This window comes from Ambystoma mexicanum, chromosome 5q (assembly GCF_040938575.1).
Source record: "Ambystoma mexicanum isolate Mex_15411 chromosome 5q, UKY_AmexF1_1, whole genome shotgun sequence".
In the NCBI taxonomy this organism is placed as follows: domain Eukaryota; kingdom Metazoa; phylum Chordata; class Amphibia; order Caudata; family Ambystomatidae; genus Ambystoma; species Ambystoma mexicanum.
Genome location: NC_090933.1, coordinates 1,274,434,601 through 1,274,457,635, shown reverse-complemented (window position 1 = coordinate 1,274,457,635; position 23,035 = coordinate 1,274,434,601). Strand labels below are relative to the sequence as shown.

Genomic DNA, 23,035 nt, shown 5'->3' with positions numbered 1-23,035 from the left:
GAGGGCCAGCATTCACTGGAGGGGTCAAGTGCACAGGCGCCTAACCCCAGACTTGTGCGCCCCATGATATCAGGGGCCCCAGTAGTTCTTGAAGCCGCCCTGCCCCGCCCCGCCCGGGCTCTGTTAACACGGCCAGGCCCTCCAACCTTAAGAAGTCCCATCCAGCTCCTGGGGATTGGGGGGGGGGTTCACTGGCTACCAGCTGCCGCCGGCCCCGTCCGAGCACCGATCGGGCACGATCGGGCGTTGCCTTCACGGCGTTGCCGTGTCCTGCTGGGGAGCACCCCACCCAAGACGCTCTTGTTAAGCGGGGTGGCCTGTCGGCTCAGGAGGGCCATGGGCCCTGGGGGCCGACAGGCCAGTGGGCGCACTGCACCAGGCCTGCTCGCTATCCGACTGGGCCTGCAGGCTGGCGGCCAGGCCGGAATTTATGCAAATCTCGTGCGGAGCAGGGCCTGATGGGAGAAAGGACCTGTGCTGCAATGTGCCTCTTCTGCTGAGCTCTGCCTGCCGGAGCTTCCCCCTGAACGTGGGACAGGCAGCCCTGCAGGCGCTCGGGGCTTCCGGGAGGGCTGGGGCTGGGTCAGGGCCTGCCTTCTCACCCTCGCTTAGCGGGGATTCCAGAACAGGCCCAACCCCTGCCCTCTTGCTCGCAACTCATACTTACCTGGCAGGGGAGCATCTGTGATCAACAAGGCAGATCTCCCAGGGTGAGGCTCATCCATTGCACATCGGATTTGCTGACCCCTGCGATGTCCCCAAATGCGGGATACTCGACTGCATTATTTCTGGTAGTGGGGGACTGCGTTCGCGCTATCCCCTGATTTATTGGTCAAAGAAAGAAAAAGTTTAGTGTGCAGAGTCAGCTTGTTTACACACGGAGCCCCTGGTCTTGCAGCAGAGTTTCTTAAGTCACGTGTGTGAGTAGGTAGCCTCTGAATGTTGCTGCAGTCCAGAGGGCCAGCATTCACTGGAGGGGTCAAGTGCACAGGCGCCTAACCCCAGACTTGTGCGCCCCATGATATCAGGGGCCCCAGTAGTTCTTGAAGCCGCCCTGCCCCGCCCCGCCCGGGCTCTGTTATCACGGCCAGGCCCTCCAACCTTAAGAAGTCCCATCCAGCTCCTGGGGATTGGGGGGGGGGGGGGGGGGTTCACTGGCTACCAGCTGCCGCCGGCCCCGTCCGAGCACCGATCGGGCACGATCGGGCGTTGCCGTGTCCTGCTGGGGAGCACCCCACCCAAGACGCTCTTGTTAAGCGGGGTGGCCTGTCGGCTCAGGAGGGCCATGGGCCCTGGGGGCCGACAGGCCAGTGGGCGCACTGCACCAGGCCTGCTCGCTATCCGACTGGGCCTGCAGGCTGGCGGCCAGGCCGGAATTTATGCAAATCTCGTGCGGAGCAGGGCCTGATGGGAGAAAGGACCTGTGCTGCAATGTGCCTCTTCTGCTGAGCTCTGCCTGCCGGAGCTTCCCCCTGAACGTGGGACAGGCAGCTCTGCAGGCGCTCGGGGCTTCCGGGAGGGCTGGGGCTGGGTCAGGGCCTGCCTTCTCACCCTCGCTTAGCGGGGATTCCAGAACAGGCCCAACCCCTGCCCTCTTGCTCGCAACTCATACTTACCTGGCAGGGGAGCATCTGTGATCAACAAGGCAGATCTCCCAGGGTGAGGCTCATCCATTGCACATCGGATTTGCTGACCCCTGCGATGTCCCCAAATGCGGGATACTCGACTGCATTATTTCTGGTAGTGGGGGACTGCGTTCGCGCTATCCCCTGATTTATTGGTCAAAGAAAGAAAAAGTTTAGTGTGCAGAGTCAGCTTGTTTACACACGGAGCCCCTGGTCTTGCAGCAGAGTTTCTTAAGTCACGTGTGTGAGTAGGTAGCCTCTGAATGTTGCTGCAGTCCAGAGGGCCAGCATTCACTGGAGGGGTCAAGTGCACAGGCGCCTAACCCCAGACTTGTGCGCCCCATGATATCAGGGGCCCCAGTAGTTCTTGAAGCCGCCCTGCCCCGCCCCGCCCGGGCTCTGTTATCACGGCCAGGCCCTCCAACCTTAAGAAGTCCCATCCAGCTCCTGGGGATTGGGGATTGGGGGGGGGGGGGTTCACTGGCTACCAGCTGCCGCCGGCCCCGTCCGAGCACCGATCGGGCACGATCGGGCGTCGCCTTCACGGCGTTGCCGTGTCCTGCTGGGGAGCACCCCACCCAAGACGCTCTTGTTAAGCGGGGTGGCCTGTCGGCTCAGGAGGGCCATGGGCCCTGGGGGCCGACAGGCCAGTGGGCGCACTGCACCAGGCCTGCTCGCTATCCGACTGGGCCTGCAGGCTGGCGGCCAGGCCGGAATTTATGCAAATCTCGTGCGGAGCAGGGCCTGATGGGAGAAAGGACCTGTGCTGCAATGTGCCTCTTCTGCTGAGCTCTGCCTGCCGGAGCTTCCCCCTGAACGTGGGACAGGCAGCTCTGCAGGCGCTCGGGGCTTCCGGGAGGGCTAGGGCTGGGTCAGGGCCTGCCTTCTCACCCTCGCTTAGCGGGGATTCCAGAACAGGCCCAACCCCTGCCCTCTTGCTCGCAACTCATACTTACCTGGCAGGGGAGCATCTGTGATCAACAAGGCAGATCTCCCAGGGTGAGGCTCATCCATTGCACATCGGATTTGCTGACCCCTGCGATGTCCCCAAATGCGGGATACTCGACTGCATTATTTCTGGTAGTGGGGGACTGCGTTCGCGCTATCCCCTGATTTATTGGTCAAAGAAAGAAAAAGTTTAGTGTGCAGAGTCAGCTTGTTTACACACGGAGCCCCTGGTCTTGCAGCAGAGTTTCTTAAGTCACGTGTGTGAGTAGGTAGCCTCTGAATGTTGCTGCAGTCCAGAGGGCCAGCATTCACTGGAGGGGTCAAGTGCACAGGCGCCTAACCCCAGACTTGTGCGCCCCATGATATCAGGGGCCCCAGTAGTTCTTGAAGCCGCCCTGCCCCGCCCCGCCCGGGCTCTGTTAACACGGCCAGGCCCTCCAACCTTAAGAAGTCCCATCCAGCTCCTGGGGATTGGGGGGGGGGTTCACTGGCTACCAGCTGCCGCCGGCCCCGTCCGAGCACCGATCGGGCACGATCGGGCGTTGCCGTGTCCTGCTGGGGAGCACCCCACCCAAGACGCTCTTGTTAAGCGGGGTGGCCTGTCGGCTCAGGAGGGCCATGGGCCCTGGGGGCCGACAGGCCAGTGGGCGCACTGCACCAGGCCTGCTCGCTATCCGACTGGGCCTGCAGGCTGGCGGCCAGGCCGGAATTTATGCAAATCTCGTGCGGAGCAGGGCCTGATGGGAGAAAGGACCTGTGCTGCAATGTGCCTCTTCTGCTGAGCTCTGCCTGCCGGAGCTTCCCCCTGAACGTGGGACAGGCAGCCCTGCAGGCGCTCGGGGCTTCCGGGAGGGCTGGGGCTGGGTCAGGGCCTGCCTTCTCACCCTCGCTTAGCGGGGATTCCAGAACAGGCCCAACCCCTGCCCTCTTGCTCGCAACTCATACTTACCTGGCAGGGGAGCATCTGTGATCAACAAGGCAGATCTCCCAGGGTGAGGCTCATCCATTGCACATCGGATTTGCTGACCCCTGCGATGTCCCCAAATGCGGGATACTCGACTGCATTATTTCTGGTAGTGGGGGACTGCGTTCGCGCTATCCCCTGATTTATTGGTCAAAGAAAGAAAAAGTTTAGTGTGCAGAGTCAGCTTGTTTACACACGGAGCCCCTGGTCTTGCAGCAGAGTTTCTTAAGTCACGTGTGTGAGTAGGTAGCCTCTGAATGTTGCTGCAGTCCAGAGGGCCAGCATTCACTGGAGGGGTCAAGTGCACAGGCGCCTAACCCCAGACTTGTGCGCCCCATGATATCAGGGGCCCCAGTAGTTCTTGAAGCCGCCCTGCCCCGCCCCGCCCGGGCTCTGTTATCACGGCCAGGCCCTCCAACCTTAAGAAGTCCCATCCAGCTCCTGGGGATTGGGGATTGGGGGGGGGGGGGGGGGGGTTCACTGGCTACCAGCTGCCGCCGGCCCCGTCCGAGCACCGATCGGGCACGATCGGGCGTTGCCGTGTCCTGCTGGGGAGCACCCCACCCAAGACGCTCTTGTTAAGCGGGGTGGCCTGTCGGCTCAGGAGGGCCATGGGCCCTGGGGGCCGACAGGCCAGTGGGCGCACTGCACCAGGCCTGCTCGCTATCCGACTGGGCCTGCAGGCTGGCGGCCAGGCCGGAATTTATGCAAATCTCGTGCGGAGCAGGGCCTGATGGGAGAAAGGACCTGTGCTGCAATGTGCCTCTTCTGCTGAGCTCTGCCTGCCGGAGCTTCCCCCTGAACGTGGGACAGGCAGCCCTGCAGGCGCTCGGGGCTTCCGGGAGGGCTGGGGCTGGGTCAGGGCCTGCCTTCTCACCCTCGCTTAGCGGGGATTCCAGAACAGGCCCAACCCCTGCCCTCTTGCTCGCAACTCATACTTACCTGGCAGGGGAGCATCTGTGATCAACAAGGCAGATCTCCCAGGGTGAGGCTCATCCATTGCACATCGGATTTGCTGACCCCTGCGATGTCCCCAAATGCGGGATACTCGACTGCATTATTTCTGGTAGTGGGGGACTGCGTTCGCGCTATCCCCTGATTTATTGGTCAAAGAAAGAAAAAGTTTAGTGTGCAGAGTCAGCTTGTTTACACACGGAGCCCCTGGTCTTGCAGCAGAGTTTCTTAAGTCACGTGTGTGAGTAGGTAGCCTCTGAATGTTGCTGCAGTCCAGAGGGCCAGCATTCACTGGAGGGGTCAAGTGCACAGGCGCCTAACCCCAGACTTGTGCGCCCCATGATATCAGGGGCCCCAGTAGTTCTTGAAGCCGCCCTGCCCCGCCCCGCCCGGGCTCTGTTATCACGGCCAGGCCCTCCAACCTTAAGAAGTCCCATCCAGCTCCTGGGGATTGGGGATTGGGGGGGGGGGGGGGGGGGGTTCACTGGCTACCAGCTGCCGCCGGCCCCGTCCGAGCACCGATCGGGCACGATCGGGCGTTGCCGTGTCCTGCTGGGGAGCACCCCACCCAAGACGCTCTTGTTAAGCGGGGTGGCCTGTCGGCTCAGGAGGGCCATGGGCCCTGGGGGCCGACAGGCCAGTGGGCGCACTGCACCAGGCCTGCTCGCTATCCGACTGGGCCTGCAGGCTGGCGGCCAGGCCGGAATTTATGCAAATCTCGTGCGGAGCAGGGCCTGATGGGAGAAAGGACCTGTGCTGCAATGTGCCTCTTCTGCTGAGCTCTGCCTGCCGGAGCTTCCCCCTGAACGTGGGACAGGCAGCTCTGCAGGCGCTCGGGGCTTCCGGGAGGGCTGGGGCTGGGTCAGGGCCTGCCTTCTCACCCTCGCTTAGCGGGGATTCCAGAACAGGCCCAACCCCTGCCCTCTTGCTCGCAACTCATACTTACCTGGCAGGGGAGCATCTGTGATCAACAAGGCAGATCTCCCAGGGTGAGGCTCATCCATTGCACATCGGATTTGCTGACCCCTGCGATGTCCCCAAATGCGGGATACTCGACTGCATTATTTCTGGTAGTGGGGGACTGCGTTCGCGCTATCCCCTGATTTATTGGTCAAAGAAAGAAAAAGTTTAGTGTGCAGAGTCAGCTTGTTTACACACGGAGCCCCTGGTCTTGCAGCAGAGTTTCTTAAGTCACGTGTGTGAGTAGGTAGCCTCTGAATGTTGCTGCAGTCCAGAGGGCCAGCATTCACTGGAGGGGTCAAGTGCACAGGCGCCTAACCCCAGACTTGTGCGCCCCATGATATCAGGGGCCCCAGTAGTTCTTGAAGCCGCCCTGCCCCGCCCCGCCCGGGCTCTGTTATCACGGCCAGGCCCTCCAACCTTAAGAAGTCCCATCCAGCTCCTGGGGATTGGGGATTGGGGGGGGGGGGGTTCACTGGCTACCAGCTGCCGCCGGCCCCGTCCGAGCACCGATCGGGCACGATCGGGCGTTGCCTTCACGGCGTTGCCGTGTCCTGCTGGGGAGCACCCCACCCAAGACGCTCTTGTTAAGCGGGGTGGCCTGTCGGCTCAGGAGGGCCATGGGCCCTGGGGGCCGACAGGCCAGTGGGCGCACTGCACCAGGCCTGCTCGCTATCCGACTGGGCCTGCAGGCTGGCGGCCAGGCCGGAATTTATGCAAATCTCGTGCGGAGCAGGGCCTGATGGGAGAAAGGACCTGTGCTGCAATGTGCCTCTTCTGCTGAGCTCTGCCTGCCGGAGCTTCCCCCTGAACGTGGGACAGGCAGCCCTGCAGGCGCTCGGGGCTTCCGGGAGGGCTGGGGCTGGGTCAGGGCCTGCCTTCTCACCCTCGCTTAGCGGGGATTCCAGAACAGGCCCAACCCCTGCCCTCTTGCTCGCAACTCATACTTACCTGGCAGGGGAGCATCTGTGATCAACAAGGCAGATCTCCCAGGGTGAGGCTCATCCATTGCACATCGGATTTGCTGACCCCTGCGATGTCCCCAAATGCGGGATACTCGACTGCATTATTTCTGGTAGTGGGGGACTGCGTTCGCGCTATCCCCTGATTTATTGGTCAAAGAAAGAAAAAGTTTAGTGTGCAGAGTCAGCTTGTTTACACACGGAGCCCCTGGTCTTGCAGCAGAGTTTCTTAAGTCACGTGTGTGAGTAGGTAGCCTCTGAATGTTGCTGCAGTCCAGAGGGCCAGCATTCACTGGAGGGGTCAAGTGCACAGGCGCCTAACCCCAGACTTGTGCGCCCCATGATATCAGGGGCCCCAGTAGTTCTTGAAGCCGCCCTGCCCCGCCCCGCCCGGGCTCTGTTATCACGGCCAGGCCCTCCAACCTTAAGAAGTCCCATCCAGCTCCTGGGGATTGGGGATTGGGGGGGGGGGGGGGGGGGTTCACTGGCTACCAGCTGCCGCCGGCCCCGTCCGAGCACCGATCGGGCACGATCGGGCGTTGCCGTGTCCTGCTGGGGAGCACCCCACCCAAGACGCTCTTGTTAAGCGGGGTGGCCTGTCGGCTCAGGAGGGCCATGGGCCCTGGGGGCCGACAGGCCAGTGGGCGCACTGCACCAGGCCTGCTCGCTATCCGACTGGGCCTGCAGGCTGGCGGCCAGGCCGGAATTTATGCAAATCTCGTGCGGAGCAGGGCCTGATGGGAGAAAGGACCTGTGCTGCAATGTGCCTCTTCTGCTGAGCTCTGCCTGCCGGAGCTTCCCCCTGAACGTGGGACAGGCAGCTCTGCAGGCGCTCGGGGCTTCCGGGAGGGCTGGGGCTGGGTCAGGGCCTGCCTTCTCACCCTCGCTTAGCGGGGATTCCAGAACAGGCCCAACCCCTGCCCTCTTGCTCGCAACTCATACTTACCTGGCAGGGGAGCATCTGTGATCAACAAGGCAGATCTCCCAGGGTGAGGCTCATCCATTGCACATCGGATTTGCTGACCCCTGCGATGTCCCCAAATGCGGGATACTCGACTGCATTATTTCTGGTAGTGGGGGACTGCGTTCGCGCTATCCCCTGATTTATTGGTCAAAGAAAGAAAAAGTTTAGTGTGCAGAGTCAGCTTGTTTACACACGGAGCCCCTGGTCTTGCAGCAGAGTTTCTTAAGTCACGTGTGTGAGTAGGTAGCCTCTGAATGTTGCTGCAGTCCAGAGGGCCAGCATTCACTGGAGGGGTCAAGTGCACAGGCGCCTAACCCCAGACTTGTGCGCCCCATGATATCAGGGGCCCCAGTAGTTCTTGAAGCCGCCCTGCCCCGCCCCGCCCGGGCTCTGTTATCACGGCCAGGCCCTCCAACCTTAAGAAGTCCCATCCAGCTCCTGGGGATTGGGGATTGGGGGGGGGGGGGTTCACTGGCTACCAGCTGCCGCCGGCCCCGTCCGAGCACCGATCGGGCACGATCGGGCGTTGCCTTCACGGCGTTGCCGTGTCCTGCTGGGGAGCACCCCACCCAAGACGCTCTTGTTAAGCGGGGTGGCCTGTCGGCTCAGGAGGGCCATGGGCCCTGGGGGCCGACAGGCCAGTGGGCGCACTGCACCAGGCCTGCTCGCTATCCGACTGGGCCTGCAGGCTGGCGGCCAGGCCGGAATTTATGCAAATCTCGTGCGGAGCAGGGCCTGATGGGAGAAAGGACCTGTGCTGCAATGTGCCTCTTCTGCTGAGCTCTGCCTGCCGGAGCTTCCCCCTGAACGTGGGACAGGCAGCTCTGCAGGCGCTCGGGGCTTCCGGGAGGGCTAGGGCTGGGTCAGGGCCTGCCTTCTCACCCTCGCTTAGCGGGGATTCCAGAACAGGCCCAACCCCTGCCCTCTTGCTCGCAACTCATACTTACCTGGCAGGGGAGCATCTGTGATCAACAAGGCAGATCTCCCAGGGTGAGGCTCATCCATTGCACATCGGATTTGCTGACCCCTGCGATGTCCCCAAATGCGGGATACTCGACTGCATTATTTCTGGTAGTGGGGGACTGCGTTCGCGCTATCCCCTGATTTATTGGTCAAAGAAAGAAAAAGTTTAGTGTGCAGAGTCAGCTTGTTTACACACGGAGCCCCTGGTCTTGCAGCAGAGTTTCTTAAGTCACGTGTGTGAGTAGGTAGCCTCTGAATGTTGCTGCAGTCCAGAGGGCCAGCATTCACTGGAGGGGTCAAGTGCACAGGCGCCTAACCCCAGACTTGTGCGCCCCATGATATCAGGGGCCCCAGTAGTTCTTGAAGCCGCCCTGCCCCGCCCCGCCCGGGCTCTGTTAACACGGCCAGGCCCTCCAACCTTAAGAAGTCCCATCCAGCTCCTGGGGATTGGGGGGGGGGTTCACTGGCTACCAGCTGCCGCCGGCCCCGTCCGAGCACCGATCGGGCACGATCGGGCGTTGCCTTCACGGCGTTGCCGTGTCCTGCTGGGGAGCACCCCACCCAAGACGCTCTTGTTAAGCGGGGTGGCCTGTCGGCTCAGGAGGGCCATGGGCCCTGGGGGCCGACAGGCCAGTGGGCGCACTGCACCAGGCCTGCTCGCTATCCGACTGGGCCTGCAGGCTGGCGGCCAGGCCGGAATTTATGCAAATCTCGTGCGGAGCAGGGCCTGATGGGAGAAAGGACCTGTGCTGCAATGTGCCTCTTCTGCTGAGCTCTGCCTGCCGGAGCTTCCCCCTGAACGTGGGACAGGCAGCCCTGCAGGCGCTCGGGGCTTCCGGGAGGGCTGGGGCTGGGTCAGGGCCTGCCTTCTCACCCTCGCTTAGCGGGGATTCCAGAACAGGCCCAACCCCTGCCCTCTTGCTCGCAACTCATACTTACCTGGCAGGGGAGCATCTGTGATCAACAAGGCAGATCTCCCAGGGTGAGGCTCATCCATTGCACATCGGATTTGCTGACCCCTGCGATGTCCCCAAATGCGGGATACTCGACTGCATTATTTCTGGTAGTGGGGGACTGCGTTCGCGCTATCCCCTGATTTATTGGTCAAAGAAAGAAAAAGTTTAGTGTGCAGAGTCAGCTTGTTTACACACGGAGCCCCTGGTCTTGCAGCAGAGTTTCTTAAGTCACGTGTGTGAGTAGGTAGCCTCTGAATGTTGCTGCAGTCCAGAGGGCCAGCATTCACTGGAGGGGTCAAGTGCACAGGCGCCTAACCCCAGACTTGTGCGCCCCATGATATCAGGGGCCCCAGTAGTTCTTGAAGCCGCCCTGCCCCGCCCCGCCCGGGCTCTGTTATCACGGCCAGGCCCTCCAACCTTAAGAAGTCCCATCCAGCTCCTGGGGATTGGGGGGGGGGGGGGGGGGTTCACTGGCTACCAGCTGCCGCCGGCCCCGTCCGAGCACCGATCGGGCACGATCGGGCGTTGCCGTGTCCTGCTGGGGAGCACCCCACCCAAGACGCTCTTGTTAAGCGGGGTGGCCTGTCGGCTCAGGAGGGCCATGGGCCCTGGGGGCCGACAGGCCAGTGGGCGCACTGCACCAGGCCTGCTCGCTATCCGACTGGGCCTGCAGGCTGGCGGCCAGGCCGGAATTTATGCAAATCTCGTGCGGAGCAGGGCCTGATGGGAGAAAGGACCTGTGCTGCAATGTGCCTCTTCTGCTGAGCTCTGCCTGCCGGAGCTTCCCCCTGAACGTGGGACAGGCAGCTCTGCAGGCGCTCGGGGCTTCCGGGAGGGCTGGGGCTGGGTCAGGGCCTGCCTTCTCACCCTCGCTTAGCGGGGATTCCAGAACAGGCCCAACCCCTGCCCTCTTGCTCGCAACTCATACTTACCTGGCAGGGGAGCATCTGTGATCAACAAGGCAGATCTCCCAGGGTGAGGCTCATCCATTGCACATCGGATTTGCTGACCCCTGCGATGTCCCCAAATGCGGGATACTCGACTGCATTATTTCTGGTAGTGGGGGACTGCGTTCGCGCTATCCCCTGATTTATTGGTCAAAGAAAGAAAAAGTTTAGTGTGCAGAGTCAGCTTGTTTACACACGGAGCCCCTGGTCTTGCAGCAGAGTTTCTTAAGTCACGTGTGTGAGTAGGTAGCCTCTGAATGTTGCTGCAGTCCAGAGGGCCAGCATTCACTGGAGGGGTCAAGTGCACAGGCGCCTAACCCCAGACTTGTGCGCCCCATGATATCAGGGGCCCCAGTAGTTCTTGAAGCCGCCCTGCCCCGCCCCGCCCGGGCTCTGTTATCACGGCCAGGCCCTCCAACCTTAAGAAGTCCCATCCAGCTCCTGGGGATTGGGGATTGGGGGGGGGGGGGTTCACTGGCTACCAGCTGCCGCCGGCCCCGTCCGAGCACCGATCGGGCACGATCGGGCGTCGCCTTCACGGCGTTGCCGTGTCCTGCTGGGGAGCACCCCACCCAAGACGCTCTTGTTAAGCGGGGTGGCCTGTCGGCTCAGGAGGGCCATGGGCCCTGGGGGCCGACAGGCCAGTGGGCGCACTGCACCAGGCCTGCTCGCTATCCGACTGGGCCTGCAGGCTGGCGGCCAGGCCGGAATTTATGCAAATCTCGTGCGGAGCAGGGCCTGATGGGAGAAAGGACCTGTGCTGCAATGTGCCTCTTCTGCTGAGCTCTGCCTGCCGGAGCTTCCCCCTGAACGTGGGACAGGCAGCTCTGCAGGCGCTCGGGGCTTCCGGGAGGGCTAGGGCTGGGTCAGGGCCTGCCTTCTCACCCTCGCTTAGCGGGGATTCCAGAACAGGCCCAACCCCTGCCCTCTTGCTCGCAACTCATACTTACCTGGCAGGGGAGCATCTGTGATCAACAAGGCAGATCTCCCAGGGTGAGGCTCATCCATTGCACATCGGATTTGCTGACCCCTGCGATGTCCCCAAATGCGGGATACTCGACTGCATTATTTCTGGTAGTGGGGGACTGCGTTCGCGCTATCCCCTGATTTATTGGTCAAAGAAAGAAAAAGTTTAGTGTGCAGAGTCAGCTTGTTTACACACGGAGCCCCTGGTCTTGCAGCAGAGTTTCTTAAGTCACGTGTGTGAGTAGGTAGCCTCTGAATGTTGCTGCAGTCCAGAGGGCCAGCATTCACTGGAGGGGTCAAGTGCACAGGCGCCTAACCCCAGACTTGTGCGCCCCATGATATCAGGGGCCCCAGTAGTTCTTGAAGCCGCCCTGCCCCGCCCCGCCCGGGCTCTGTTAACACGGCCAGGCCCTCCAACCTTAAGAAGTCCCATCCAGCTCCTGGGGATTGGGGGGGGGGTTCACTGGCTACCAGCTGCCGCCGGCCCCGTCCGAGCACCGATCGGGCACGATCGGGCGTTGCCTTCACGGCGTTGCCGTGTCCTGCTGGGGAGCACCCCACCCAAGACGCTCTTGTTAAGCGGGGTGGCCTGTCGGCTCAGGAGGGCCATGGGCCCTGGGGGCCGACAGGCCAGTGGGCGCACTGCACCAGGCCTGCTCGCTATCCGACTGGGCCTGCAGGCTGGGGGCCAGGCCGGAATGTATGCAAATCTCGGGCGGAGCAGGGCCTGATGGGAGAAAGGACCTGTGCTGCAATGTGCCTCTTCTGCTGAGCTCTGCCTGCCGGAGCTTCCCCCTGAACGTGGGACAGGCAGCCCTGCAGGCGCTCGGGGCTTCCGGGAGGGCTGGGGCTGGGTCAGGGCCTGCCTTCTCACCCTCGCTTAGCGGGGATTCCAGAACAGGCCCAACCCCTGCCCTCTTGCTCGCAACTCATACTTACCTGGCAGGGGAGCATCTGTGATCAACAAGGCAGATCTCCCAGGGTGAGGCTCATCCATTGCACATCGGATTTGCTGACCCCTGCGATGTCCCCAAATGCGGGATACTCGACTGCATTATTTCTGGTAGTGGGGGACTGCGTTCGCGCTATCCCCTGATTTATTGGTCAAAGAAAGAAAAAGTTTAGTGTGCAGAGTCAGCTTGTTTACACACGGAGCCCCTGGTCTTGCAGCAGAGTTTCTTAAGTCACGTGTGTGAGTAGGTAGCCTCTGAATGTTGCTGCAGTCCAGAGGGCCAGCATTCACTGGAGGGGTCAAGTGCACAGGCGCCTAACCCCAGACTTGTGCGCCCCATGATATCAGGGGCCCCAGTAGTTCTTGAAGCCGCCCTGCCCCGCCCCGCCCGGGCTCTGTTAACACGGCCAGGCCCTCCAACCTTAAGAAGTCCCATCCAGCTCCTGGGGATTGGGGGGGGGGTTCACTGGCTACCAGCTGCCGCCGGCCCCGTCCGAGCACCGATCGGGCACGATCGGGCGTTGCCGTGTCCTGCTGGGGAGCACCCCACCCAAGACGCTCTTGTTAAGCGGGGTGGCCTGTCGGCTCAGGAGGGCCATGGGCCCTGGGGGCCGACAGGCCAGTGGGCGCACTGCACCAGGCCTGCTCGCTATCCGACTGGGCCTGCAGGCTGGCGGCCAGGCCGGAATTTATGCAAATCTCGTGCGGAGCAGGGCCTGATGGGAGAAAGGACCTGTGCTGCAATGTGCCTCTTCTGCTGAGCTCTGCCTGCCGGAGCTTCCCCCTGAACGTGGGACAGGCAGCTCTGCAGGCGCTCGGGGCTTCCGGGAGGGCTGGGGCTGGGTCAGGGCCTGCCTTCTCACCCTCGCTTAGCGGGGATTCCAGAACAGGCCCAACCCCTGCCCTCTTGCTCGCAACTCATACTTACCTGGCAGGGGAGCATCTGTGATCAACAAGGCAGATCTCCCAGGGTGAGGCTCATCCATTGCACATCGGATTTGCTGACCCCTGCGATGTCCCCAAATGCGGGATACTCGACTGCATTATTTCTGGTAGTGGGGGACTGCGTTCGCGCTATCCCCTGATTTATTGGTCAAAGAAAGAAAAAGTTTAGTGTGCAGAGTCAGCTTGTTTACACACGGAGCCCCTGGTCTTGCAGCAGAGTTTCTTAAGTCACGTGTGTGAGTAGGTAGCCTCTGAATGTTGCTGCAGTCCAGAGGGCCAGCATTCACTGGAGGGGTCAAGTGCACAGGCGCCTAACCCCAGACTTGTGCGCCCCATGATATCAGGGGCCCCAGTAGTTCTTGAAGCCGCCCTGCCCCGCCCCGCCCGGGCTCTGTTATCACGGCCAGGCCCTCCAACCTTAAGAAGTCCCATCCAGCTCCTGGGGATTGGGGATTGGGGGGGGGGGGGGGGGGGTTCACTGGCTACCAGCTGCCGCCGGCCCCGTCCGAGCACCGATCGGGCACGATCGGGCGTTGCCGTGTCCTGCTGGGGAGCACCCCACCCAAGACGCTCTTGTTAAGCGGGGTGGCCTGTCGGCTCAGGAGGGCCATGGGCCCTGGGGGCCGACAGGCCAGTGGGCGCACTGCACCAGGCCTGCTCGCTATCCGACTGGGCCTGCAGGCTGGCGGCCAGGCCGGAATTTATGCAAATCTCGTGCGGAGCAGGGCCTGATGGGAGAAAGGACCTGTGCTGCAATGTGCCTCTTCTGCTGAGCTCTGCCTGCCGGAGCTTCCCCCTGAACGTGGGACAGGCAGCCCTGCAGGCGCTCGGGGCTTCCGGGAGGGCTGGGGCTGGGTCAGGGCCTGCCTTCTCACCCTCGCTTAGCGGGGATTCCAGAACAGGCCCAACCCCTGCCCTCTTGCTCGCAACTCATACTTACCTGGCAGGGGAGCATCTGTGATCAACAAGGCAGATCTCCCAGGGTGAGGCTCATCCATTGCACATCGGATTTGCTGACCCCTGCGATGTCCCCAAATGCGGGATACTCGACTGCATTATTTCTGGTAGTGGGGGACTGCGTTCGCGCTATCCCCTGATTTATTGGTCAAAGAAAGAAAAAGTTTAGTGTGCAGAGTCAGCTTGTTTACACACGGAGCCCCTGGTCTTGCAGCAGAGTTTCTTAAGTCACGTGTGTGAGTAGGTAGCCTCTGAATGTTGCTGCAGTCCAGAGGGCCAGCATTCACTGGAGGGGTCAAGTGCACAGGCGCCTAACCCCAGACTTGTGCGCCCCATGATATCAGGGGCCCCAGTAGTTCTTGAAGCCGCCCTGCCCCGCCCCGCCCGGGCTCTGTTATCACGGCCAGGCCCTCCAACCTTAAGAAGTCCCATCCAGCTCCTGGGGATTGGGGATTGGGGGGGGGGGGGGGGGGGTTCACTGGCTACCAGCTGCCGCCGGCCCCGTCCGAGCACCGATCGGGCACGATCGGGCGTTGCCGTGTCCTGCTGGGGAGCACCCCACCCAAGACGCTCTTGTTAAGCGGGGTGGCCTGTCGGCTCAGGAGGGCCATGGGCCCTGGGGGCCGACAGGCCAGTGGGCGCACTGCACCAGGCCTGCTCGCTATCCGACTGGGCCTGCAGGCTGGCGGCCAGGCCGGAATTTATGCAAATCTCGTGCGGAGCAGGGCCTGATGGGAGAAAGGACCTGTGCTGCAATGTGCCTCTTCTGCTGAGCTCTGCCTGCCGGAGCTTCCCCCTGAACGTGGGACAGGCAGCCCTGCAGGCGCTCGGGGCTTCCGGGAGGGCTGGGGCTGGGTCAGGGCCTGCCTTCTCACCCTCGCTTAGCGGGGATTCCAGAACAGGCCCAACCCCTGCCCTCTTGCTCGCAACTCATACTTACCTGGCAGGGGAGCATCTGTGATCAACAAGGCAGATCTCCCAGGGTGAGGCTCATCCATTGCACATCGGATTTGCTGACCCCTGCGATGTCCCCAAATGCGGGATACTCGACTGCATTATTTCTGGTAGTGGGGGACTGCGTTCGCGCTATCCCCTGATTTATTGGTCAAAGAAAGAAAAAGTTTAGTGTGCAGAGTCAGCTTGTTTACACACGGAGCCCCTGGTCTTGCAGCAGAGTTTCTTAAGTCACGTGTGTGAGTAGGTAGCCTCTGAATGTTGCTGCAGTCCAGAGGGCCAGCATTCACTGGAGGGGTCAAGTGCACAGGCGCCTAACCCCAGACTTGTGCGCCCCATGATATCAGGGGCCCCAGTAGTTCTTGAAGCCGCCCTGCCCCGCCCCGCCCGGGCTCTGTTATCACGGCCAGGCCCTCCAACCTTAAGAAGTCCCATCCAGCTCCTGGGGATTGGGGATTGGGGGGGGGGGGGGGGGGGTTCACTGGCTACCAGCTGCCGCCGGCCCCGTCCGAGCACCGATCGGGCACGATCGGGCGTTGCCGTGTCCTGCTGGGGAGCACCCCACCCAAGACGCTCTTGTTAAGCGGGGTGGCCTGTCGGCTCAGGAGGGCCATGGGCCCTGGGGGCCGACAGGCCAGTGGGCGCACTGCACCAGGCCTGCTCGCTATCCGACTGGGCCTGCAGGCTGGCGGCCAGGCCGGAATTTATGCAAATCTCGTGCGGAGCAGGGCCTGATGGGAGAAAGGACCTGTGCTGCAATGTGCCTCTTCTGCTGAGCTCTGCCTGCCGGAGCTTCCCCCTGAACGTGGGACAGGCAGCTCTGCAGGCGCTCGGGGCTTCCGGGAGGGCTGGGGCTGGGTCAGGGCCTGCCTTCTCACCCTCGCTTAGCGGGGATTCCAGAACAGGCCCAACCCCTGCCCTCTTGCTCGCAACTCATACTTACCTGGCAGGGGAGCATCTGTGATCAACAAGGCAGATCTCCCAGGGTGAGGCTCATCCATTGCACATCGGATTTGCTGACCCCTGCGATGTCCCCAAATGCGGGATACTCGACTGCATTATTTCTGGTAGTGGGGGACTGCGTTCGCGCTATCCCCTGATTTATTGGTCAAAGAAAGAAAAAGTTTAGTGTGCAGAGTCAGCTTGTTTACACACGGAGCCCCTGGTCTTGCAGCAGAGTTTCTTAAGTCACGTGTGTGAGTAGGTAGCCTCTGAATGTTGCTGCAGTCCAGAGGGCCAGCATTCACTGGAGGGGTCAAGTGCACAGGCGCCTAACCCCAGACTTGTGCGCCCCATGATATCAGGGGCCCCAGTAGTTCTTGAAGCCGCCCTGCCCCGCCCCGCCCGGGCTCTGTTATCACGGCCAGGCCCTCCAACCTTAAGAAGTCCCATCCAGCTCCTGGGGATTGGGGATTGGGGGGGGGGGGGTTCACTGGCTACCAGCTGCCGCCGGCCCCGTCCGAGCACCGATCGGGCACGATCGGGCGTTGCCTTCACGGCGTTGCCGTGTCCTGCTGGGGAGCACCCCACCCAAGACGCTCTTGTTAAGCGGGGTGGCCTGTCGGCTCAGGAGGGCCATGGGCCCTGGGGGCCGACAGGCCAGTGGGCGCACTGCACCAGGCCTGCTCGCTATCCGACTGGGCCTGCAGGCTGGCGGCCAGGCCGGAATTTATGCAAATCTCGTGCGGAGCAGGGCCTGATGGGAGAAAGGACCTGTGCTGCAATGTGCCTCTTCTGCTGAGCTCTGCCTGCCGGAGCTTCCCCCTGAACGTGGGACAGGCAGCCCTGCAGGCGCTCGGGGCTTCCGGGAGGGCTGGGGCTGGGTCAGGGCCTGCCTTCTCACCCTCGCTTAGCGGGGATTCCAGAACAGGCCCAACCCCTGCCCTCTTGCTCGCAACTCATACTTACCTGGCAGGGGAGCATCTGTGATCAACAAGGCAGATCTCCCAGGGTGAGGCTCATCCATTGCACATCGGATTTGCTGACCCCTGCGATGTCCCCAAATGCGGGATACTCGACTGCATTATTTCTGGTAGTGGGGGACTGCGTTCGCGCTATCCCCTGATTTATTGGTCAAAGAAAGAAAAAGTTTAGTGTGCAGAGTCAGCTTGTTTACACACGGAGCCCCTGGTCTTGCAGCAGAGTTTCTTAAGTCACGTGTGTGAGTAGGTAGCCTCTGAATGTTGCTGCAGTCCAGAGGGCCAGCATTCACTGGAGGGGTCAAGTGCACAGGCGCCTAACCCCAGACTTGTGCGCCCCATGATATCAGGGGCCCCAGTAGTTCTTGAAGCCGCCCTGCCCCGCCCCGCCCGGGCTCTGTTATCACGGCCAGGCCCTCCAACCTTAAGAAGTCCCATCCAGCTCCTGGGGATTGGGGATTGGGGGGGGGGGGGGGGGGGTTCACTGGCTACCAGCTGCCGCCGGCCCCGTCCGAGCACCGATCGGGCACGATCGGGCGTTGCCGTGTCCTGCTGGGGAGCACCCCACCCAAGACGCTCTTGTTAAGCGGGGTGGCCTGTCGGCTCAGGAGGGCCATGGGCCCTGGGGGCCGACAGGCCAGTGGGCGCACTGCACCAGGCCTGCTCGCTATCCGACTGGGCCTGCAGGCTGGCGGCCAGGCCGGAATTTATGCAAATCTCGTGCGGAGCAGGGCCTGATGGGAGAAAGGACCTGTGCTGCAATGTGCCTCTTCTGCTGAGCTCTGCCTGCCGGAGCTTCCCCCTGAACGTGGGACAGGCAGCTCTGCAGGCGCTCGGGGCTTCCGGGAGGGCTGGGGCTGGGTCAGGGCCTGCCTTCTCACCCTCGCTTAGCGGGGATTCCAGAACAGGCCCAACCCCTGCCCTCTTGCTCGCAACTCATACTTACCTGGCAGGGGAGCATCTGTGATCAACAAGGCAGATCTCCCAGGGTGAGGCTCATCCATTGCACATCGGATTTGCTGACCCCTGCGATGTCCCCAAATGCGGGATACTCGACTGCATTATTTCTGGTAGTGGGGGACTGCGTTCGCGCTATCCCCTGATTTATTGGTCAAAGAAAGAAAAAGTTTAGTGTGCAGAGTCAGCTTGTTTACACACGGAGCCCCTGGTCTTGCAGCAGAGTTTCTTAAGTCACGTGTGTGAGTAGGTAGCCTCTGAATGTTGCTGCAGTCCAGAGGGCCAGCATTCACTGGAGGGGTCAAGTGCACAGGCGCCTAACCCCAGACTTGTGCGCCCCATGATATCAGGGGCCCCAGTAGTTCTTGAAGCCGCCCTGCCCCGCCCCGCCCGGGCTCTGTTATCACGGCCAGGCCCTCCAACCTTAAGAAGTCCCATCCAGCTCCTGGGGATTGGGGATTGGGGGGGGGGGGGTTCACTGGCTACCAGCTGCCGCCGGCCCCGTCCGAGCACCGATCGGGCACGATCGGGCGTTGCCTTCACGGCGTTGCCGTGTCCTGCTGGGGAGCACCCCACCCAAGACGCTCTTGTTAAGCGGGGTGGCCTGTCGGCTCAGGAGGGCCATGGGCCCTGGGGGCCGACAGGCCAGTGGGCGCACTGCACCAGGCCTGCTCGCTATCCGACTGGGCCTGCAGGCTGGCGGCCAGGCCGGAATTTATGCAAATCTCGTGCGGAGCAGGGCCTGATGGGAGAAAGGACCTGTGCTGCAATGTGCCTCTTCTGCTGAGCTCTGCCTGCCGGAGCTTCCCCCTGAACGTGGGACAGGCAGCTCTGCAGGCGCTCGGGGCTTCCGGGAGGGCTAGGGCTGGGTCAGGGCCTGCCTTCTCACCCTCGCTTAGCGGGGATTCCAGAACAGGCCCAACCCCTGCCCTCTTGCTCGCAACTCATACTTACCTGGCAGGGGAGCATCTGTGATCAACAAGGCAGATCTCCCAGGGTGAGGCTCATCCATTGCACATCGGATTTGCTGACCCCTGCGATGTCCCCAAATGCGGGATACTCGACTGCATTATTTCTGGTAGTGGGGGACTGCGTTCGCGCTATCCCCTGATTTATTGGTCAAAGAAAGAAAAAGTTTAGTGTGCAGAGTCAGCTTGTTTACACACGGAGCCCCTGGTCTTGCAGCAGAGTTTCTTAAGTCACGTGTGTGAGTAGGTAGCCTCTGAATGTTGCTGCAGTCCAGAGGGCCAGCATTCACTGGAGGGGTCAAGTGCACAGGCGCCTAACCCCAGACTTGTGCGCCCCATGATATCAGGGGCCCCAGTAGTTCTTGAAGCCGCCCTGCCCCGCCCCGCCCGGGCTCTGTTAACACGGCCAGGCCCTCCAACCTTAAGAAGTCCCATCCAGCTCCTGGGGATTGGGGGGGGGGTTCACTGGCTACCAGCTGCCGCCGGCCCCGTCCGAGCACCGATCGGGCACGATCGGGCGTTGCCTTCACGGCGTTGCCGTGTCCTGCTGGGGAGCACCCCACCCAAGACGCTCTTGTTAAGCGGGGTGGCCTGTCGGCTCAGGAGGGCCATGGGCCCTGGGGGCCGACAGGCCAGTGGGCGCACTGCACCAGGCCTGCTCGCTATCCGACTGGGCCTGCAGGCTGGCGGCCAGGCCGGAATTTATGCAAATCTCGTGCGGAGCAGGGCCTGATGGGAGAAAGGACCTGTGCTGCAATGTGCCTCTTCTGCTGAGCTCTGCCTGCCGGAGCTTCCCCCTGAACGTGGGACAGGCAGCCCTGCAGGCGCTCGGGGCTTCCGGGAGGGCTGGGGCTGGGTCAGGGCCTGCCTTCTCACCCTCGCTTAGCGGGGATTCCAGAACAGGCCCAACCCCTGCCCTCTTGCTCGCAACTCATACTTACCTGGCAGGGGAGCATCTGTGATCAACAAGGCAGATCTCCCAGGGTGAGGCTCATCCATTGCACATCGGATTTGCTGACCCCTGCGATGTCCCCAAATGCGGGATACTCGACTGCATTATTTCTGGTAGTGGGGGACTGCGTTCGCGCTATCCCCTGATTTATTGGTCAAAGAAAGAAAAAGTTTAGTGTGCAGAGTCAGCTTGTTTACACACGGAGCCCCTGGTCTTGCAGCAGAGTTTCTTAAGTCACGTGTGTGAGTAGGTAGCCTCTGAATGTTGCTGCAGTCCAGAGGGCCAGCATTCACTGGAGGGGTCAAGTGCACAGGCGCCTAACCCCAGACTTGTGCGCCCCATGATATCAGGGGCCCCAGTAGTTCTTGAAGCCGCCCTGCCCCGCCCCGCCCGGGCTCTGTTATCACGGCCAGGCCCTCCAACCTTAAGAAGTCCCATCCAGCTCCTGGGGATTGGGGGGGGGGGGGGGGGTTCACTGGCTACCAGCTGCCGCCGGCCCCGTCCGAGCACCGATCGGGCACGATCGGGCGTTGCCGTGTCCTGCTGGGGAGCACCCCACCCAAGACGCTCTTGTTAAGCGGGGTGGCCTGTCGGCTCAGGAGGGCCATGGGCCCTGGGGGCCGACAGGCCAGTGGGCGCACTGCACCAGGCCTGCTCGCTATCCGACTGGGCCTGCAGGCTGGCGGCCAGGCCGGAATTTATGCAAATCTCGTGCGGAGCAGGGCCTGATGGGAGAAAGGACCTGTGCTGCAATGTGCCTCTTCTGCTGAGCTCTGCCTGCCGGAGCTTCCCCCTGAACGTGGGACAGGCAGCTCTGCAGGCGCTCGGGGCTTCCGGGAGGGCTGGGGCTGGGTCAGGGCCTGCCTTCTCACCCTCGCTTAGCGGGGATTCCAGAACAGGCCCAACCCCTGCCCTCTTGCTCGCAACTCATACTTACCTGGCAGGGGAGCATCTGTGATCAACAAGGCAGATCTCCCAGGGTGAGGCTCATCCATTGCACATCGGATTTGCTGACCCCTGCGATGTCCCCAAATGCGGGATACTCGACTGCATTATTTCTGGTAGTGGGGGACTGCGTTCGCGCTATCCCCTGATTTATTGGTCAAAGAAAGAAAAAGTTTAGTGTGCAGAGTCAGCTTGTTTACACACGGAGCCCCTGGTCTTGCAGCAGAGTTTCTTAAGTCACGTGTGTGAGTAGGTAGCCTCTGAATGTTGCTGCAGTCCAGAGGGCCAGCATTCACTGGAGGGGTCAAGTGCACAGGCGCCTAACCCCAGACTTGTGCGCCCCATGATATCAGGGGCCCCAGTAGTTCTTGAAGCCGCCCTGCCCCGCCCCGCCCGGGCTCTGTTATCACGGCCAGGCCCTCCAACCTTAAGAAGTCCCATCCAGCTCCTGGGGATTGGGGATTGGGGGGGGGGGGGTTCACTGGCTACCAGCTGCCGCCGGCCCCGTCCGAGCACCGATCGGGCACGATCGGGCGTCGCCTTCACGGCGTTGCCGTGTCCTGCTGGGGAGCACCCCACCCAAGACGCTCTTGTTAAGCGGGGTGGCCTGTCGGCTCAGGAGGGCCATGGGCCCTGGGGGCCGACAGGCCAGTGGGCGCACTGCACCAGGCCTGCTCGCTATCCGACTGGGCCTGCAGGCTGGCGGCCAGGCCGGAATTTATGCAAATCTCGTGCGGAGCAGGGCCTGATGGGAGAAAGGACCTGTGCTGCAATGTGCCTCTTCTGCTGAGCTCTGCCTGCCGGAGCTTCCCCCTGAACGTGGGACAGGCAGCTCTGCAGGCGCTCGGGGCTTCCGGGAGGGCTAGGGCTGGGTCAGGGCCTGCCTTCTCACCCTCGCTTAGCGGGGATTCCAGAACAGGCCCAACCCCTGCCCTCTTGCTCGCAACTCATACTTACCTGGCAGGGGAGCATCTGTGATCAACAAGGCAGATCTCCCAGGGTGAGGCTCATCCATTGCACATCGGATTTGCTGACCCCTGCGATGTCCCCAAATGCGGGATACTCGACTGCATTATTTCTGGTAGTGGGGGACTGCGTTCGCGCTATCCCCTGATTTATTGGTCAAAGAAAGAAAAAGTTTAGTGTGCAGAGTCAGCTTGTTTACACACGGAGCCCCTGGTCTTGCAGCAGAGTTTCTTAAGTCACGTGTGTGAGTAGGTAGCCTCTGAATGTTGCTGCAGTCCAGAGGGCCAGCATTCACTGGAGGGGTCAAGTGCACAGGCGCCTAACCCCAGACTTGTGCGCCCCATGATATCAGGGGCCCCAGTAGTTCTTGAAGCCGCCCTGCCCCGCCCCGCCCGGGCTCTGTTAACACGGCCAGGCCCTCCAACCTTAAGAAGTCCCATCCAGCTCCTGGGGATTGGGGGGGGGGTTCACTGGCTACCAGCTGCCGCCGGCCCCGTCCGAGCACCGATCGGGCACGATCGGGCGTTGCCTTCACGGCGTTGCCGTGTCCTGCTGGGGAGCACCCCACCCAAGACGCTCTTGTTAAGCGGGGTGGCCTGTCGGCTCAGGAGGGCCATGGGCCCTGGGGGCCGACAGGCCAGTGGGCGCACTGCACCAGGCCTGCTCGCTATCCGACTGGGCCTGCAGGCTGGGGGCCAGGCCGGAATGTATGCAAATCTCGGGCGGAGCAGGGCCTGATGGGAGAAAGGACCTGTGCTGCAATGTGCCTCTTCTGCTGAGCTCTGCCTGCCGGAGCTTCCCCCTGAACGTGGGACAGGCAGCCCTGCAGGCGCTCGGGGCTTCCGGGAGGGCTGGGGCTGGGTCAGGGCCTGCCTTCTCACCCTCGCTTAGCGGGGATTCCAGAACAGGCCCAACCCCTGCCCTCTTGCTCGCAACTCATACTTACCTGGCAGGGGAGCATCTGTGATCAACAAGGCAGATCTCCCAGGGTGAGGCTCATCCATTGCACATCGGATTTGCTGACCCCTGCGATGTCCCCAAATGCGGGATACTCGACTGCATTATTTCTGGTAGTGGGGGACTGCGTTCGCGCTATCCCCTGATTTATTGGTCAAAGAAAGAAAAAGTTTAGTGTGCAGAGTCAGCTTGTTTACACACGGAGCCCCTGGTCTTGCAGCAGAGTTTCTTAAGTCACGTGTGTGAGTAGGTAGCCTCTGAATGTTGCTGCAGTCCAGAGGGCCAGCATTCACTGGAGGGGTCAAGTGCACAGGCGCCTAACCCCAGACTTGTGCGCCCCATGATATCAGGGGC

The 23,035-nt window shown here is 61.9% G+C and overlaps 24 non-coding genes across 24 annotated transcripts; all 24 read left to right on the top strand.

Annotated features, from left to right (window-relative positions):
• Window positions 1-659: 659 nt before the first annotated feature.
• On the top strand, window positions 660-823 carry LOC138498878 (U1 spliceosomal RNA). Its single transcript, XR_011278974.1, has one exon. It is a non-coding gene; the product is annotated as a U1 spliceosomal RNA (small nuclear RNA).
• A 785-nt stretch (window positions 824-1,608) lies between these two features.
• LOC138498877 (U1 spliceosomal RNA) lies at window positions 1,609-1,772 on the top strand. The gene has a single exon (XR_011278973.1). It is a non-coding gene; the product is annotated as a U1 spliceosomal RNA (small nuclear RNA).
• An 801-nt stretch (window positions 1,773-2,573) lies between these two features.
• Window positions 2,574-2,737, top strand: LOC138498876 (U1 spliceosomal RNA). Its single transcript, XR_011278972.1, has one exon. It is a non-coding gene; the product is annotated as a U1 spliceosomal RNA (small nuclear RNA).
• Window positions 2,738-3,514: 777 nt separating this feature from the next.
• Window positions 3,515-3,678, top strand: LOC138498874 (U1 spliceosomal RNA). Its single transcript, XR_011278971.1, has one exon. It is a non-coding gene; the product is annotated as a U1 spliceosomal RNA (small nuclear RNA).
• A 793-nt stretch (window positions 3,679-4,471) lies between these two features.
• Window positions 4,472-4,635, top strand: LOC138498873 (U1 spliceosomal RNA). Its single transcript, XR_011278970.1, has one exon. It is a non-coding gene; the product is annotated as a U1 spliceosomal RNA (small nuclear RNA).
• A 794-nt stretch (window positions 4,636-5,429) lies between these two features.
• LOC138498872 (U1 spliceosomal RNA) lies at window positions 5,430-5,593 on the top strand. The gene has a single exon (XR_011278969.1). It is a non-coding gene; the product is annotated as a U1 spliceosomal RNA (small nuclear RNA).
• Window positions 5,594-6,394: 801 nt separating this feature from the next.
• On the top strand, window positions 6,395-6,558 carry LOC138498871 (U1 spliceosomal RNA). The gene has a single exon (XR_011278968.1). It is a non-coding gene; the product is annotated as a U1 spliceosomal RNA (small nuclear RNA).
• Window positions 6,559-7,351: 793 nt separating this feature from the next.
• LOC138498870 (U1 spliceosomal RNA) lies at window positions 7,352-7,515 on the top strand. The gene has a single exon (XR_011278967.1). It is a non-coding gene; the product is annotated as a U1 spliceosomal RNA (small nuclear RNA).
• An 801-nt stretch (window positions 7,516-8,316) lies between these two features.
• On the top strand, window positions 8,317-8,480 carry LOC138498869 (U1 spliceosomal RNA). Its single transcript, XR_011278966.1, has one exon. It is a non-coding gene; the product is annotated as a U1 spliceosomal RNA (small nuclear RNA).
• A 791-nt stretch (window positions 8,481-9,271) lies between these two features.
• On the top strand, window positions 9,272-9,435 carry LOC138498868 (U1 spliceosomal RNA). Its single transcript, XR_011278965.1, has one exon. It is a non-coding gene; the product is annotated as a U1 spliceosomal RNA (small nuclear RNA).
• A 785-nt stretch (window positions 9,436-10,220) lies between these two features.
• On the top strand, window positions 10,221-10,384 carry LOC138498867 (U1 spliceosomal RNA). Its single transcript, XR_011278964.1, has one exon. It is a non-coding gene; the product is annotated as a U1 spliceosomal RNA (small nuclear RNA).
• An 801-nt stretch (window positions 10,385-11,185) lies between these two features.
• On the top strand, window positions 11,186-11,349 carry LOC138498866 (U1 spliceosomal RNA). Its single transcript, XR_011278963.1, has one exon. It is a non-coding gene; the product is annotated as a U1 spliceosomal RNA (small nuclear RNA).
• A 791-nt stretch (window positions 11,350-12,140) lies between these two features.
• On the top strand, window positions 12,141-12,304 carry LOC138498865 (U1 spliceosomal RNA). Its single transcript, XR_011278962.1, has one exon. It is a non-coding gene; the product is annotated as a U1 spliceosomal RNA (small nuclear RNA).
• A 777-nt stretch (window positions 12,305-13,081) lies between these two features.
• On the top strand, window positions 13,082-13,245 carry LOC138498863 (U1 spliceosomal RNA). Its single transcript, XR_011278961.1, has one exon. It is a non-coding gene; the product is annotated as a U1 spliceosomal RNA (small nuclear RNA).
• A 793-nt stretch (window positions 13,246-14,038) lies between these two features.
• Window positions 14,039-14,202, top strand: LOC138498862 (U1 spliceosomal RNA). Its single transcript, XR_011278960.1, has one exon. It is a non-coding gene; the product is annotated as a U1 spliceosomal RNA (small nuclear RNA).
• A 793-nt stretch (window positions 14,203-14,995) lies between these two features.
• On the top strand, window positions 14,996-15,159 carry LOC138498861 (U1 spliceosomal RNA). The gene has a single exon (XR_011278959.1). It is a non-coding gene; the product is annotated as a U1 spliceosomal RNA (small nuclear RNA).
• A 793-nt stretch (window positions 15,160-15,952) lies between these two features.
• On the top strand, window positions 15,953-16,116 carry LOC138498860 (U1 spliceosomal RNA). The gene has a single exon (XR_011278958.1). It is a non-coding gene; the product is annotated as a U1 spliceosomal RNA (small nuclear RNA).
• An 801-nt stretch (window positions 16,117-16,917) lies between these two features.
• LOC138498859 (U1 spliceosomal RNA) lies at window positions 16,918-17,081 on the top strand. The gene has a single exon (XR_011278957.1). It is a non-coding gene; the product is annotated as a U1 spliceosomal RNA (small nuclear RNA).
• A 793-nt stretch (window positions 17,082-17,874) lies between these two features.
• Window positions 17,875-18,038, top strand: LOC138498858 (U1 spliceosomal RNA). The gene has a single exon (XR_011278956.1). It is a non-coding gene; the product is annotated as a U1 spliceosomal RNA (small nuclear RNA).
• Window positions 18,039-18,839: 801 nt separating this feature from the next.
• On the top strand, window positions 18,840-19,003 carry LOC138498857 (U1 spliceosomal RNA). The gene has a single exon (XR_011278955.1). It is a non-coding gene; the product is annotated as a U1 spliceosomal RNA (small nuclear RNA).
• Window positions 19,004-19,794: 791 nt separating this feature from the next.
• Window positions 19,795-19,958, top strand: LOC138498856 (U1 spliceosomal RNA). The gene has a single exon (XR_011278954.1). It is a non-coding gene; the product is annotated as a U1 spliceosomal RNA (small nuclear RNA).
• A 784-nt stretch (window positions 19,959-20,742) lies between these two features.
• Window positions 20,743-20,906, top strand: LOC138498855 (U1 spliceosomal RNA). The gene has a single exon (XR_011278953.1). It is a non-coding gene; the product is annotated as a U1 spliceosomal RNA (small nuclear RNA).
• Window positions 20,907-21,707: 801 nt separating this feature from the next.
• Window positions 21,708-21,871, top strand: LOC138498854 (U1 spliceosomal RNA). The gene has a single exon (XR_011278952.1). It is a non-coding gene; the product is annotated as a U1 spliceosomal RNA (small nuclear RNA).
• A 791-nt stretch (window positions 21,872-22,662) lies between these two features.
• Window positions 22,663-22,826, top strand: LOC138498852 (U1 spliceosomal RNA). Its single transcript, XR_011278951.1, has one exon. It is a non-coding gene; the product is annotated as a U1 spliceosomal RNA (small nuclear RNA).
• The last annotated feature ends 209 nt before the right edge of the window (window positions 22,827-23,035 follow it).